Below are 12,946 nucleotides of genomic sequence, written 5' to 3' on the forward strand. Positions count from 1 at the left end.
GCAATTTATAAGCAGTTTTCAAAGGATTTCAAAAAATATTGAAGCATTTCTAAAGATTTCTAAGGATTTTATGGATCGTAAGGGAATTTTAAGATTTTTAAATAGTATGACGAAAATGTACGTACTTTCATGAAAATTATATACAAGTAATTTTTAAAGAAATTTTGAAGGATTTCGAGAAATCCCTCAAGATCTCAAAGAATCTAAGTGATTACAAGCAATTGTTAGATAATTTAAAAAATTTTACAAGGTATTCCTAATATCCCAACGGGATATATAAGACCCCCTATTTTAGCCTTGCCCACACAATTTTTTCTCGAGTCCCCATAAGGCGACAAACAAAAAAACCTACTTTTATCAAAAAACTGTACCATAAAAGTCAGAAGTAATATAAATCACATTTTTCATTTGACACGCGGATGCCTTTAAAGTAAATTAAACTTTTTAAAAAGATTTTGTGAAGATTTCAAGAAATCCCTAAAGATTTTTTTAAAGAATTGTACGGGATTGCAAGTTATTTTTAAAGACTTTCATGGATTTGACCGAATTCAATGAAATATTAAGTAATTTTTAAAGAGATTTTAAAGGATTTCAAGAAATCCCTAAGTATTTGGAAGGATTTCCCACAAAAAAAAATTAAGGATTTAAGCTATTAGAAGCTATTTTTACAGACTTTAAAAGATGTAACGGATTTCAATGAAATTTTAAGCAATTTTTAAAGAAACTTTAAAAGAATTCAAGAAATTGGTAAGGATTTCGATGGATTTCCAAAGATTTCAAAACATTTTTGATGTTCACAAGTGTGTTTTAGAGAATTTAAGAAATTTTTAGATATCTTGAAAGATTTGAAGGGATTCTCAAGTAGTTCCAAGGATTCTACGGGATAATAAGTAAATTTAAAAGATTCAAAGAAAATCCTAAATATTTGGATCTCAAAGGATTTTACTGAATTTTACGAAATTTAGAGCAATTTTTAAGAAGTTTTCCAAGGATTTCAATAAATTCCTGAAGATGTTCAAATATTTGCAATGATTTTATGGATAATAAGCGATTCTTAGGGATTTTAAAGGATTTTACTGAATTTTACTCAAATTCAAGTAACTTTTAATAAATTTCAAAGAATTTTGAAAGATTTCTAAGGATTTAGTTTTAAAGTTTCTAAGGGATTTTGAAAAATCATTAAGGACTTTTACAGATTCCTAAAGAATGTATGGATAACAAGCGTTTGTAAGGGGTTTTAAATGATTTGACGAAATTTCACGGAAACACCAACCAGTTTTCAAAGAAAGCTCAAAAGATTTTGAAGGATCACAAGTGATCACAAGAAATTTTTTAGAGGATTCAAGAGATTTTAAGAGATTTTAAAGGCGCTGAAGGGTTCTAATGTAGTTTGAAGGATTTCAAGGCCTTGCAGGTGAATTAAAAAGATTCTAAGAAATTCCTAAGGAATTGGAAGGATTTTCAAAGTTTTCAAAGGATTTTAAGGGATTGAAAGGGATTTTTAGGGATTTTACCAAATTTTACGAAATTTCACGGAACTTAAAAATATTTTTCAGCAATTTCGAAAGATTTCAAAAGATTGAGAAGGATTTCCAAACGATTTTTAAAAATGATTTTAAGGGATTGCAAGCTGTTTTTCGAGACTTTGAAGGAATTTGATGGAGTGTCTAGCATTTCGCAAAGAGATTTTTAAAGATTTCAAGAAATTTCTCAAGATGAGGATTGATTTCCAAGGATTTTTAAGGATTTTAAGTAATTGCAAGCTATTTTAAAGGATTTAAACGATTTGATGGAATTTTACGGAAAAGCAAGCAATTTTAAAGAATTTGACGGAATTTCACGAAGTAAAATCAACTTTTAAATAAATTTTAAAGAATTTAGAAAAATCCCTAAGAATATGGAAGGATTTTAAAGATTTTGAAGGATATAAAGGGATTAAAAGCAACTTTTAGAAAATTCAAGAAATTTGAAAAAATTATAGAAGATTTCAAGAAAATTTTGAGTAGTTTAAAGTTTTTTGTGATTTTAAGTAAATTTGATTGATATAAAGGATTTCAAGAAATTTCTATAGAATTGCAAGCATTTACAAAGATTTTAAAGTATTTTAAGGGATTACAAGTGATTTTACGAATTTCATCAAATTTTACAAATTTTTACGGAATTCCAAGCAATTTTAATAGTTTCTAAAGGAGTTCAAGAAATCCCTAAAGATTTAAAAAGATTTCCCGGAATTTTATGGATAACAAGCGTTTGGAAGGTGTTTTAAAGGATTTGGCGAAATTCTACGGAAAGACTAGCCATTTTTCAAAGAAATTTTAAAGAATTTTGAGAGTTCACAAGTAATTCCAAGCAATTTTTAGAGGATTTAAGAGATTTTGAAGTCGTCGAAGGGTTTCTAATGTTGTTTCAAGGATGTGAAGGGCTTTTTGGTAACTTTTAAAGATTCTCAGAAATTCTTAGGAATTGAAAGGATTTCCAAAAATGTCAAAGGATTTTAAGGGATTACCAGGGATTTCTAGGGATTTTAAAGGATTTTAGCAAATTTTACGGAATCCCACGGAACTTAAAAATATTTTTCAGCAGTTTCTAAAAGATTTCAAAAGATTTAGAAGGATTTTCAAAAGTTTTTTCAACAATTTTAAGAGATTGCAAGCTGCTTTTAGAGACGTTGAAGGAATTTGATGGAATTTCAAGTATTTTTTAAAGAGTTTTTTAACGATATCAAGAAATAGCTAAGGATAAGGAAAGATTTCCATACATTTTTTAAGGATTTAAAGTCATTGCAAGCCACTTCTAGAGAATTTAAAGGATTTGATGGAATTTAAGAAATTCCTAAGGATTTCGAAGGATTTCCAAGGATTTCAAAGGATTTTGAGGGATTACAAGTAATTTTCAGGAATTTTAAGGGATTTTACCAAATTTTACTGAGTTTCACCAAATTTGAAAATATTTTTAAGAAACTTGCAAAGAATTTAACAAAATGTAACAGGATTTCCAAGCATTTTATGCATACCAAGTGAGTTTTAGAGATTTTAAAGGAGTTAACGGGATTTTACCAATTTTTTGAAGAAATGTCAAAGGATTTCGAACAATATCGAAGGAGTTGGAAAAATTTCCAAAGCTTTCAAAGGATTTTAAGGGATTATAAGTGATTTTGAGGAATTTCAAAGGATTTTACTTAAAGTTACAGAATTTTACCAAATTTCAAGCAATTTTTTAGCAGTCTTTAAATGATTTCAAGAAATTCCTGCATATTTTTAAGGATTTTCAAAGATTTTACGGATAGCACGCGAGTTTTTGGATCTCAAAGGATTTGATGAAATTTCAATAAATAATAACAATGTTTAAAGAAATTTCGAAGGATTTCAGAAAATTCCTATGGATTTGAAAGGGTTTTCTAAGGATTTTACCCAATTTTATTGAATTTTTTAAAAGAATTTAGAAGGATTTCAAAAGATCTCAAAGGGTTTTATGGGATCAAGAGAAATTTTACAGAATTTAAGAGATTTAAAAAGATTCTGAAAGAGTTGAAGGCATGCTTAAGTAGTTTCAAGAAGTTTGCAGGACTTTGTGTAAATTTGAGAGTTTTCAAGAAGTTCCTAAGGATAAGGAAGGATTTCTAAAAATTTTCATGGATTTTAAGCAATTACAGGCTATTTAAGAGATTTAAAAGCATTAAAAAAATGCCTAATGATTTCCAAAGATTTTTTAAGGATTTCAAGGAAATGCAATCTCTTTTTAGAGACTTTAAAGGATTTATTGGAATTTTATGGAAGTCTTAGCAATATTTAAAAGAGATTTGAAAGCGTTTCAAAAAATCCCTAAGGATTTTTAAACCTTTTTGAAGGATCTTAAGGGAATGCAATCTACTTTTAGAGAATTTAAAGGATTTATTACATTTTAATGGAGTTTTTAGCAATATTTATAACAGATTTCATAGGCATTCAAGAAATCCCTAAGAATGAGGGAGGATTTCCAAGAATTTTAGGCGATTGTAAGCTACTTTTACCGATTTTAAAAGATTTGACGGAATATAATGGGATTTCAAGCATTTTTCAATGAGACTTTGAAGGATTTCAAGAAATTCTTAAGTATTTGGAACGATTTGCAGAGATTTTAAAGGATTCGAAGGGATTACAAGCAATTTTTATGGATTTCAAAGGATTTTATTGAATTTTACCAAATTTAAAGCAATATTTAAGCAGTGTTCAAAGGATTTTAAGAAATCCCTGAAGATTTTCAAATCTTTCCAAGGATTTTATGGATTATAAGCGATTCTTAGAGATTTTAAAAAATTTGATCAAATATTACGGAATTTCACGAAATTTAAAAATATTCTTAAGCACTTTTCAAAGGATTGCAAAAGATTTAGAAGGATTGAAAAAATTTTCAGGATTTTAAATGATTGGAAGCTGTTTTAGAGACTCTGAATGCACTTTATGAAATTTCAATAATTTTTTAAAGAGATTTTTAACGATATAAAGAAATCTCTAAGGATGAGGAAAGATTTCCAAAGATTTTTTAAAGGATTTTAAGTAATTACAAGCTATTTTTAAAGAATTCACAGGATTTGATGGAATTTTACGAAAATGCAAGCAATTTTTAAAGAGTTTTCAAAGAGATTTCAAAGGTTTTCACGAAATCCCTAATGATTATGAAGGATTTCCAAGGATTTCGAATGATTTTAGTCCATTACATGACATTTTTACGGACATTGCAAGATTTGACGGAATTTTATGGAATTCCAAGCACTTTTTAAAGGGATTTTTTACAGGATTCCAAGAAAATCCCAAGGATTAGGAAGGAATTCAAAAGATTTTAAAAGATTCTAAGGGATAAGGGTGATTTCTAGGAATTTTATAGAATTTTATCCGAATTTTACAGATTTCCAAAGATTTTATGAATAAAAAGCGATTTTTAGGTATTTTAAAGGATTTTGCGGAATTTCATGAAATTTCAAGCAATTTCCAAAGCTATTTAGAGGATTTTAAGAAATTCCTAAGGATTTATAGGGTTACTAAAGATTTTGAAAGGAATTTAAATAATTGTAGACTATTTTTAGAGAATTTAAAGGATTTATTGGAATTTTACGGAAATACAAGCAATTTTTAGAAGATTTTAAGAGATTTTTAAGGAGTTGAAGAATTCTAATGTAGTTTTGAAAATTTGATGAAATTTCAAGTAAATTTTAAAAATTTTAAGAAATCCCTAAGGATTTAGAAAGATTTCCAAGGATTTCAAAGGATTTTAAGAAACCACAAGAGATTTTAAGAGATTTTAGAGGATTTTACGAGATTTGACAAAATTTCATAAAATGACAAGCGATTTCTGATCAGTTTTCAAAGGATTTCAAGAAATGCCTAAGCATTTTTAAAGATTTCCAAGCATTTAATGCAAAAAAGGCGATTTTAAGGGATTTAAAGGATTTCACGGGATTTCAAGAAAATACCAGAAATTTTTGAAGGAATTTTCAAGGATTTCGAAAAATCTCTAATGATTTAAAAGAGTTCTTCAAGATTTCAAAGGATTCTAACGGACTGTAAGCGATTTTTACGGATTTCAAAGGATTTTACCTACATTTTCAGATTGTTACCAAATTTCAATTAATTTTTTAGCAGTTTTCAAAGGATTTCAAGTAATGTTGGAAGATTTCGAAAGATTTTTAGATGGAATTTCACGAAATATAACTAATTTTTAAAGATTTTTCAAAGGATTTCGAAAAATCCTTAAAAATTTTTGGATGAAGTTCCAAAGATTTTAGAGGATTCTAAGGTTTTATGAGCGATTTTCAGGGATTTCAAATGATTTTACCTAAATTTTCAGAATTTTACTAAATACCAAGCAATTTTTTAGCAGCTTTTAAATTATTTCAAGAAATCCCTGAATATTTCGAAAGGTTTTCAACGAATTTATGGATAGCACGCGATTTGTTGGGATCTTAAAAGATTTTATGGAATTTCCAGAAATACTAGCAATTTTTAAAAAAATTTCAAAGGATTTCGGAAAATCCCTGAGTATTTGGAAGAATTTGCAAAGATTTCAAAGGATTTTAAGGGATTATGAGCGATTTTTAGAGATTTCAAAGGATTTCACCTTATTTTTTAGAATTTAACCAAATTCCAAGCCATTTTTAACAGTTTTTAAATGATTTTAAGAAATCCCTACAGATTTTTAAAGACTTTCAAGGATTTCATGGATAGGACGCGATTTTTTAGGATCTTAAAGGATTTGATAAAATTTCAAGAAATACTAGCAATTTTTAAAGAAATTTTGAAGGACTTCAGAAAATCCCTGAAGATTTGGAAGAACTTCCAAAGATTTTAAAGGATTTTAAGGGATTATACGCGATTTTCAGGGAATTCAAAGGATTTTACCTAAATGTTAAGAATTTTACCAAATTCCAAGCAATTTTTTAGCAGTTTTTAAATGATTTCAAGAAATCCCTGAAGATTTCGAAAGATTTTCAAGGATTTTATGAATAGCACGCGGTTTTTTGGGATCTTAAAGAATTTAATGGAATTTCAAGAAATACTAGCAATTTTTAAAGAGATTTCGAAGGATTTTGCAAAATCTCTATAAGGATTAGGAAGGTTCTTGAGTGATTACAATCACTTTTTAGAGAAGGTAAGAAATTTTACGGGATTTAAAGAAAATTGGAGAAATTTCAAAGGATTTCAATAAAAATTTAAGCATTTTGGAGGATTAAAAAAATAGAACTTATACAAAATCTTAATGAAAGTTGATACTTCAGTACTGATTTATCTCATACTCGATACTCCATTGGAACTTTCCCAACGGGATATTACACGCCCTATTATAGTCTTGCCCATAAAATTTGTTCTCGACTCCCCATAAAGCGACAAACAAAAATAGCCTCCTTTTATCAAAATACTCTACCATAAAAGTCAGAAGTAATATAAATCACATTTTTGATTTGACACGCGTATGCAAAATGTCATAAAAACCGCCCAGTGGCTGTTCATGTCAAATCATGTCTGGCAGTGTCATTCTGCGGAAGTAGCACGCAGTGAGAATGTAAGTTTGCCATAAAATTTCCCACGTGTGGCTTTAAAGGCATTGATTCTTTTCTATAAATTTGGGCGTAGGTAGACCCTGAATATGCATTCGTTCCCAAAAAAATGCATGAATGCAAGGCGGACTTTTGCGTGGAGCGTATAAGAAGCGAAAATTAGTCACCGGCACAATGGGAGTTATTTTTACTTTTTTTATTTTTAGCGGGGGGGGGGGGCGGCACTTGTGGTTTGCACAATGGACGAATATAATGCATACGATCAATGGCTGGATATGCAAATGCAGCAGGGAGAACGGAGGCTGTAGGTTCCTCTGGAGTTCGAGACCGAAGGACCAAGTGCATTTTTAATCACAGATGGATGATCTTGATTTGATTATTTATGAATTGGATATTTCGGGCCGATTAATCGATTTTTAAATCGATTTTTATAAAGTTTATGACTCAAATTAATTGATTTTCAAATCGATTTTCATAAATCTTATGACTCGAATCAATCGATTTTTATAAATTTGATGACTCGAATGAATCGATTCCTTTTTTTCAGTATAGAGAATTCTGTACATATTTTAAAGTCTCTTTCAAAATTTGTTTAAAATTGCGTGAAATCCTTTAAAATCCTTGAACATCGCATGTTAATCCTGGAAATTTTTTGAAATGTTTGAAAATCCTTTGAAATCATTAGGGATTTCTTGAAATCCCTTAAAAACTGTAAAATTTACCGAAACACCCGAAAAAACTTTTTTAATGTCTAGAAATCCTTTCAAATCGTTACGGATTTTTTTGAAATCTTCCGAAATTTCGAAAATAAACTTCAATTCTAGCAAAATTCTTTAAAATCTTCATAACCCCTGCCAACTCCTTAGGGATTTCCATAAAATTCCTTTACATCCCTTAATGTCCTAAAAAGAAGCTTTTAATCCCTGAAAATTTTTGAAAGAGAAACTTTTCAAATTACTTCAATTTCTAAAAATTGCTTGCAGCCCCTTAAAATTCTTTAAAATCTTTTCCAAATACTTCGGAATTTGTTTTAACCCTTTGAAATCTCTTAAATTTATTTAAAATCTCGTAAAATCGTTGGAGCTAATTGAGAATCCGTTTAAATCTTTCAGAATATCATGAAATCTCTTAAAATCTCTTAAATTTTTAAAAATCCTTTGAAGTCTATTAAAAAATGTCTTGAAACTCCATAAATTTCTTCCAATTCTTTAACGTTCCTCAAAATAGCTTGTAATCCCTTGAAATCCTTGGAAATCTTTTTAAATCCTTCGAAATCTTTAGGGACTTCTTGAAATCCTTTGAAATCTATTAAAACATTTCTTGAAATTATTTTTAATTCCATTTTCTCCTTTAATGTTCTTAGTAATAGCTTTAAATCCTTTAAAATCCTTCGAAATCTTTAAAAATTCTTTCAAATTCTTAGCAACATCTTGAAATCCTTTGAAATCTTTTTTAAAATTTCTTGAAATTCCATAAAATTCCTTTAAATCATTTAAGGTTCCTAAAAATAGTTTGTAATCCCTTAAAATCTTCGGAAATCTTTGAAAACTCTCCCAGATAATAATCCCTTAAAATCCTTGGAAATCTTTAAAAATCCTTCCAAATACTTAGGGATTTCTTGAAATCCTTTTAAATCTCTAAAATTTATTTAAAATCTCGGAAAATCCTTGAAGCTAATTGAGAATCCGTTCAAATGTTTAATAATATCATGAACTCTCTTAAATCATAAAATCTCTTAAAATCTTTAAATTTCTTAAAATCCTATGAAGGCTATTACAAAATTTCTTGAAACTCCATAATTTCCTTTCAATCCTTTAATCTCCTTAAAAATAGCTTGTAATCCCTTGAAATCCTTGGAAATCTTTAAAAATCCTTCGAAATCTTTAGGGACTTCTTGAAATCCTTTGAAATCTATTAAAATATTTCTTGAAATTATTTTCAATTCCTTTGTCTCCTTTAATGTTCTTAGTAATAGCTTTTAATCCTTTAAAATCCTTCGAAATCTTTAAAAATTCTTTCAAATTCTTAGCAATATCTTGAAATCTTTGAAAACTTTTTTAAAATTTCTTGAAATTACATAAAATTCTTTTAAATCATTTAAGGTCCCTACAAATAATTTGTAATCCCTTAAAATCTTCGGAAATCTTTGGAAACCCTCCGAAATATTAAGTGATTTATTGAAATCTTTTAAAAACTATGAAATTGATCCAAAATCACGTAAAAACTCTTAAAATCTTTAGAAATTATTCGAAATTTTTGAGGATTTTTTTTAAATCCCATGGAATCTCGAAAATAGGCTTCAAATACAGTAAAAACATTTAAAATGTTCAGAAATCCTTCCAACTCTTTAGGGATTTCCATAAGATTTTTTAAAATCCCTTAATGTCTCTAAATACTTCGGAACTTTTTTAAATCCTTTAAAATCTCTAAAATTTACTTAAAATCTCGTAAAATCGTTGGAGCTCATTGATAATCTTCATTGATAACCTTTCAAATCTTTCAGAATATCTCAAAATCTCTTAAATCATGAAATCTCTTAAAATTTCTTAAATTTCTTAAAATACTTTAAAGCCTATTTACAAATGCTTAAAAACTCCATAAATTCCTTTCAATCCTTTAATGTTTATAAAATAGCTTGTAATCCCTTGAAATCCTTGGAAATCTTTGAAAATCCTTCGAAATCCTTTGAAATCTATTAAAACATTTCTTGAAATTATTTTTAATTACTTTTATCCTTTAATGTTCTTAGTAATATCTTGTAATCCCTTTAAATCCTTCAAAATCTTTGAAAATCCTTCCAAATTTTTAGGTAATCAAGTATAAAATCTTAAGACCTTTAGAAATCCTTCAAAATTCTTAAGGATTTTTTTTGAAATCCTTTGGAATATCGAAAATATACTTCAAATCCAGTCAAATCCAGTCAAATTCTTGAAATTCCTTAAGATCACTAAAATTTACTTTCTTAAAATTCTTTAAAAAATGTTAAATTTATCAAAAACCCTGTAAAATCTTTTTAAATCCTTTGAAGTCTCGACAATGTACTTCAAATCCAATAAAATCCCTTTATAAATCTGAAATTGTCTTGAAATCCCGTGAAATCTTTTGAAAACCTTGAAAAAATTTAAAACTCGTTTATGTACTTGTAAGGTGCTTTATAATCTTTGGGCAGCAATCCACATTTCTAAAGATTTCTTGAAATCCTTTTATGTCACTAAAATTTACTTAAAATTCCGTAAAATACTTCGAAATACTTACGAATCTCTTAAAATATTCCAGAATATTTTTTAATTTCTTAAACTTTCTAAAAATTTCTTGCAACCCCGAAAAATGATTCATAATCTTTGAAAATCCTTCCAAACCTTTAGGGATTTCTTGAAATCCTTTGAAATGTATTTAAAAATTTCTTGAAATTCCATAACATTCCTTCAAATCCTTCAATGTGCCGAAAAATAACTCGTAATCCCTTGAAACCCTCGGAAATCCTAGAAAATCCTTCCAAATCCGTAGGTATTTCTTGAAATACTTTGAAATCCTTAAAATTTACCTAGAATTTCGAAAAATTCTTGGAGCTAATTAAAAATCACTTCCAATCTTTCAGAATATCTTAAAAATGTAGCTTGTTGATCCCCTAGAATCTATGAAAAACTTTAAAAATCCTTCCAAATCATGAAAGATTTCTTGAAATCCTTTAAAATTGTTTAAAATATTGGTTTTATTTCCGTAAAATTCCGTCAAATCCTTTGAAATCTTATTAAAGATTTCTTGAAATTCCACAAAATTGCTTCAAATTTCTTAATGCCATTAAAAATAGCTTGCAATCTTTTAAAATCCTTTAAAATCTTCGAAAATCCTTCCAACCCGCAGGATTTCTAGAAATCCTTTTTAATCCCTAAAATTGACTTAAAATCCCCTACAATACTTGGAACTCCTTCAAAATTCTTTGAAACCTTCCAGAACCCTTTTTAAAATATCTTAAGGTTTCTTAAAATTGCTTTTAATCCGTTAATGTCCGTAAAATTTACATGCAAATGCAGCAGGGAGAACGGAGGCTGTAGGTTACTCTGGAGTTCGAAACCGAAGGACCAAGGACAGTTTTTATCAGGGATGGACGATACAGATTCGATTATTTATGAATTGGGCGTTTCGAGTCGATTAATAGATTTTTTAAATCGATTTTCGCTAATTTTATTAATCGAATAAATCGATTCCGTAAAATTCTGTGAAATCCTCTAAAATCCTTGAATAGCGCTTTTAAATCTCGGAATTTTTTTTTGAAATCTTTGCAAATCTTTTCAAATTTTCAGGATTTTCTTGAAATCATTTAAAAACTGTAAAATTTACCAGAAATCCCGTAAAAACTTTTGAAATGTTTAGAAAACCTTTGCAGATCTTTTTCGAATTTTTAAATCCATTGAAATCTCAAAAATATAGTTCAAATCCAGTAAAATCCTTTGAAAATTGTAAAATTTCAAAGTACAAAAATTTGTGAAATTTTCAAATTCCTTGACAATCTTTGAAACTTTTCTTTGAAAACTTGAAATTATGTAAAATCTAGGAAACTCCCGTTTATTCCAGCAAAATTGGTGGCAGTAAGATACTACGAACGAATCTTTAAATCTTTGAAAATTCTTCCAAAATTTTAAAAGATTTCAGTCACTATTGAGGGATTCCCAAAGATTTCAAACGATTTTGAAAGATTTCAACGGTTTTCAGCGGTTTTTTAACGATGTTAAATGATTTTTGAAGGGTTTAAAATTATTTAAAAGGTTTTCAAGTAATTTCAAAGGATGCCAAAGGATTTTAAAAGATTTTTTAGAGATTGTGAAAGCTGTTAAAGGATTTTACGAAATTCTAAGAAATTTCAAAGGATTTCAATTGCTATTAAGGGATTCCGAAAGATTTGAAAGAATTTCGAAAGCCTTCAACGGTTTTCAGGTTATTTTTAACTATGCCAATGGATTTTGAAGGGTTTCAAAGTATTTAAAAGGTTTTCAAGGGATCTCAAAGGATGCCAAAGGATTTTAAAAGATTTTAAGAGATTGTGAAAGATATTAAAGGATTTTACGAAATGCTAAGACACTTCAAAGGATTTCAATAGCTATGAAGGGATTCCCAAAGATATGAAAACCTTTGATGGTTTTCAGGAAATTTTTAACAATATAAAAGGATTTTGAAGGGTTTCAAATTATTTGAACGGTTTTTAAGGATTCGCCAGGGATGCCAAAGGATTTCAAAGGATTTGAAGAGATTGTGAAAGATATTAAAAGATTTTTAGAAATTTCAAATCATTTTTAAAGATTTCAATCACTATTGAGGGATTCCCAAAGATTTCAAACGATTTTGAAAGATTTCAACGGTTTTCAGCGGTTTTTTAACGATGTTAAATGATTTTTGAAGGGTTTAAAATTATTTAAAAGATTTACAAGGAATTTCAAAGGATGCCAAAGGATTTTAAAAGATTTTTAAAGATTGAGAAAGATATTAAAGGATTTTACGAAATTTTAAGACATTTTAAAAAATTTCAATTGTTATTGAGGGATTCCCAAAAATTCGAAAGGATTTCGAATGATTTCAACGGTTTTCAGGGGCTTTTTAACAATTTCAAAGTATTTTGAAGGGTTTCAAATTATCTAAACGGGTTTCAAATGATTTTAAAGGATGCCAAAGGATTTTAAAGGATTTGAAGAGATTGTGAAAGATATTAAAGGATTTTACGAAATGCTAAGACACTTCAAAGGATTTCAATTGCTATGAAGGGATTCCCAAAGATATGAAAACCTTTGATGGTTTTCAGGAAATTTTTAACAATATAATAGGATTTTGAAGGGTTTCAAATTATTTGAACGGTTTTTAAGGATTCGCCAGGGATGCCAAAGGATTTCAAAGGATTTGAAGAGATTGTGAAAGATATTAAAA

The sequence above is a fragment of the Belonocnema kinseyi genome, chromosome 4, assembly GCF_010883055.1.
Source record: "Belonocnema kinseyi isolate 2016_QV_RU_SX_M_011 chromosome 4, B_treatae_v1, whole genome shotgun sequence".
Taxonomy (NCBI): Eukaryota; Metazoa; Arthropoda; class Insecta; order Hymenoptera; family Cynipidae; genus Belonocnema; species Belonocnema kinseyi.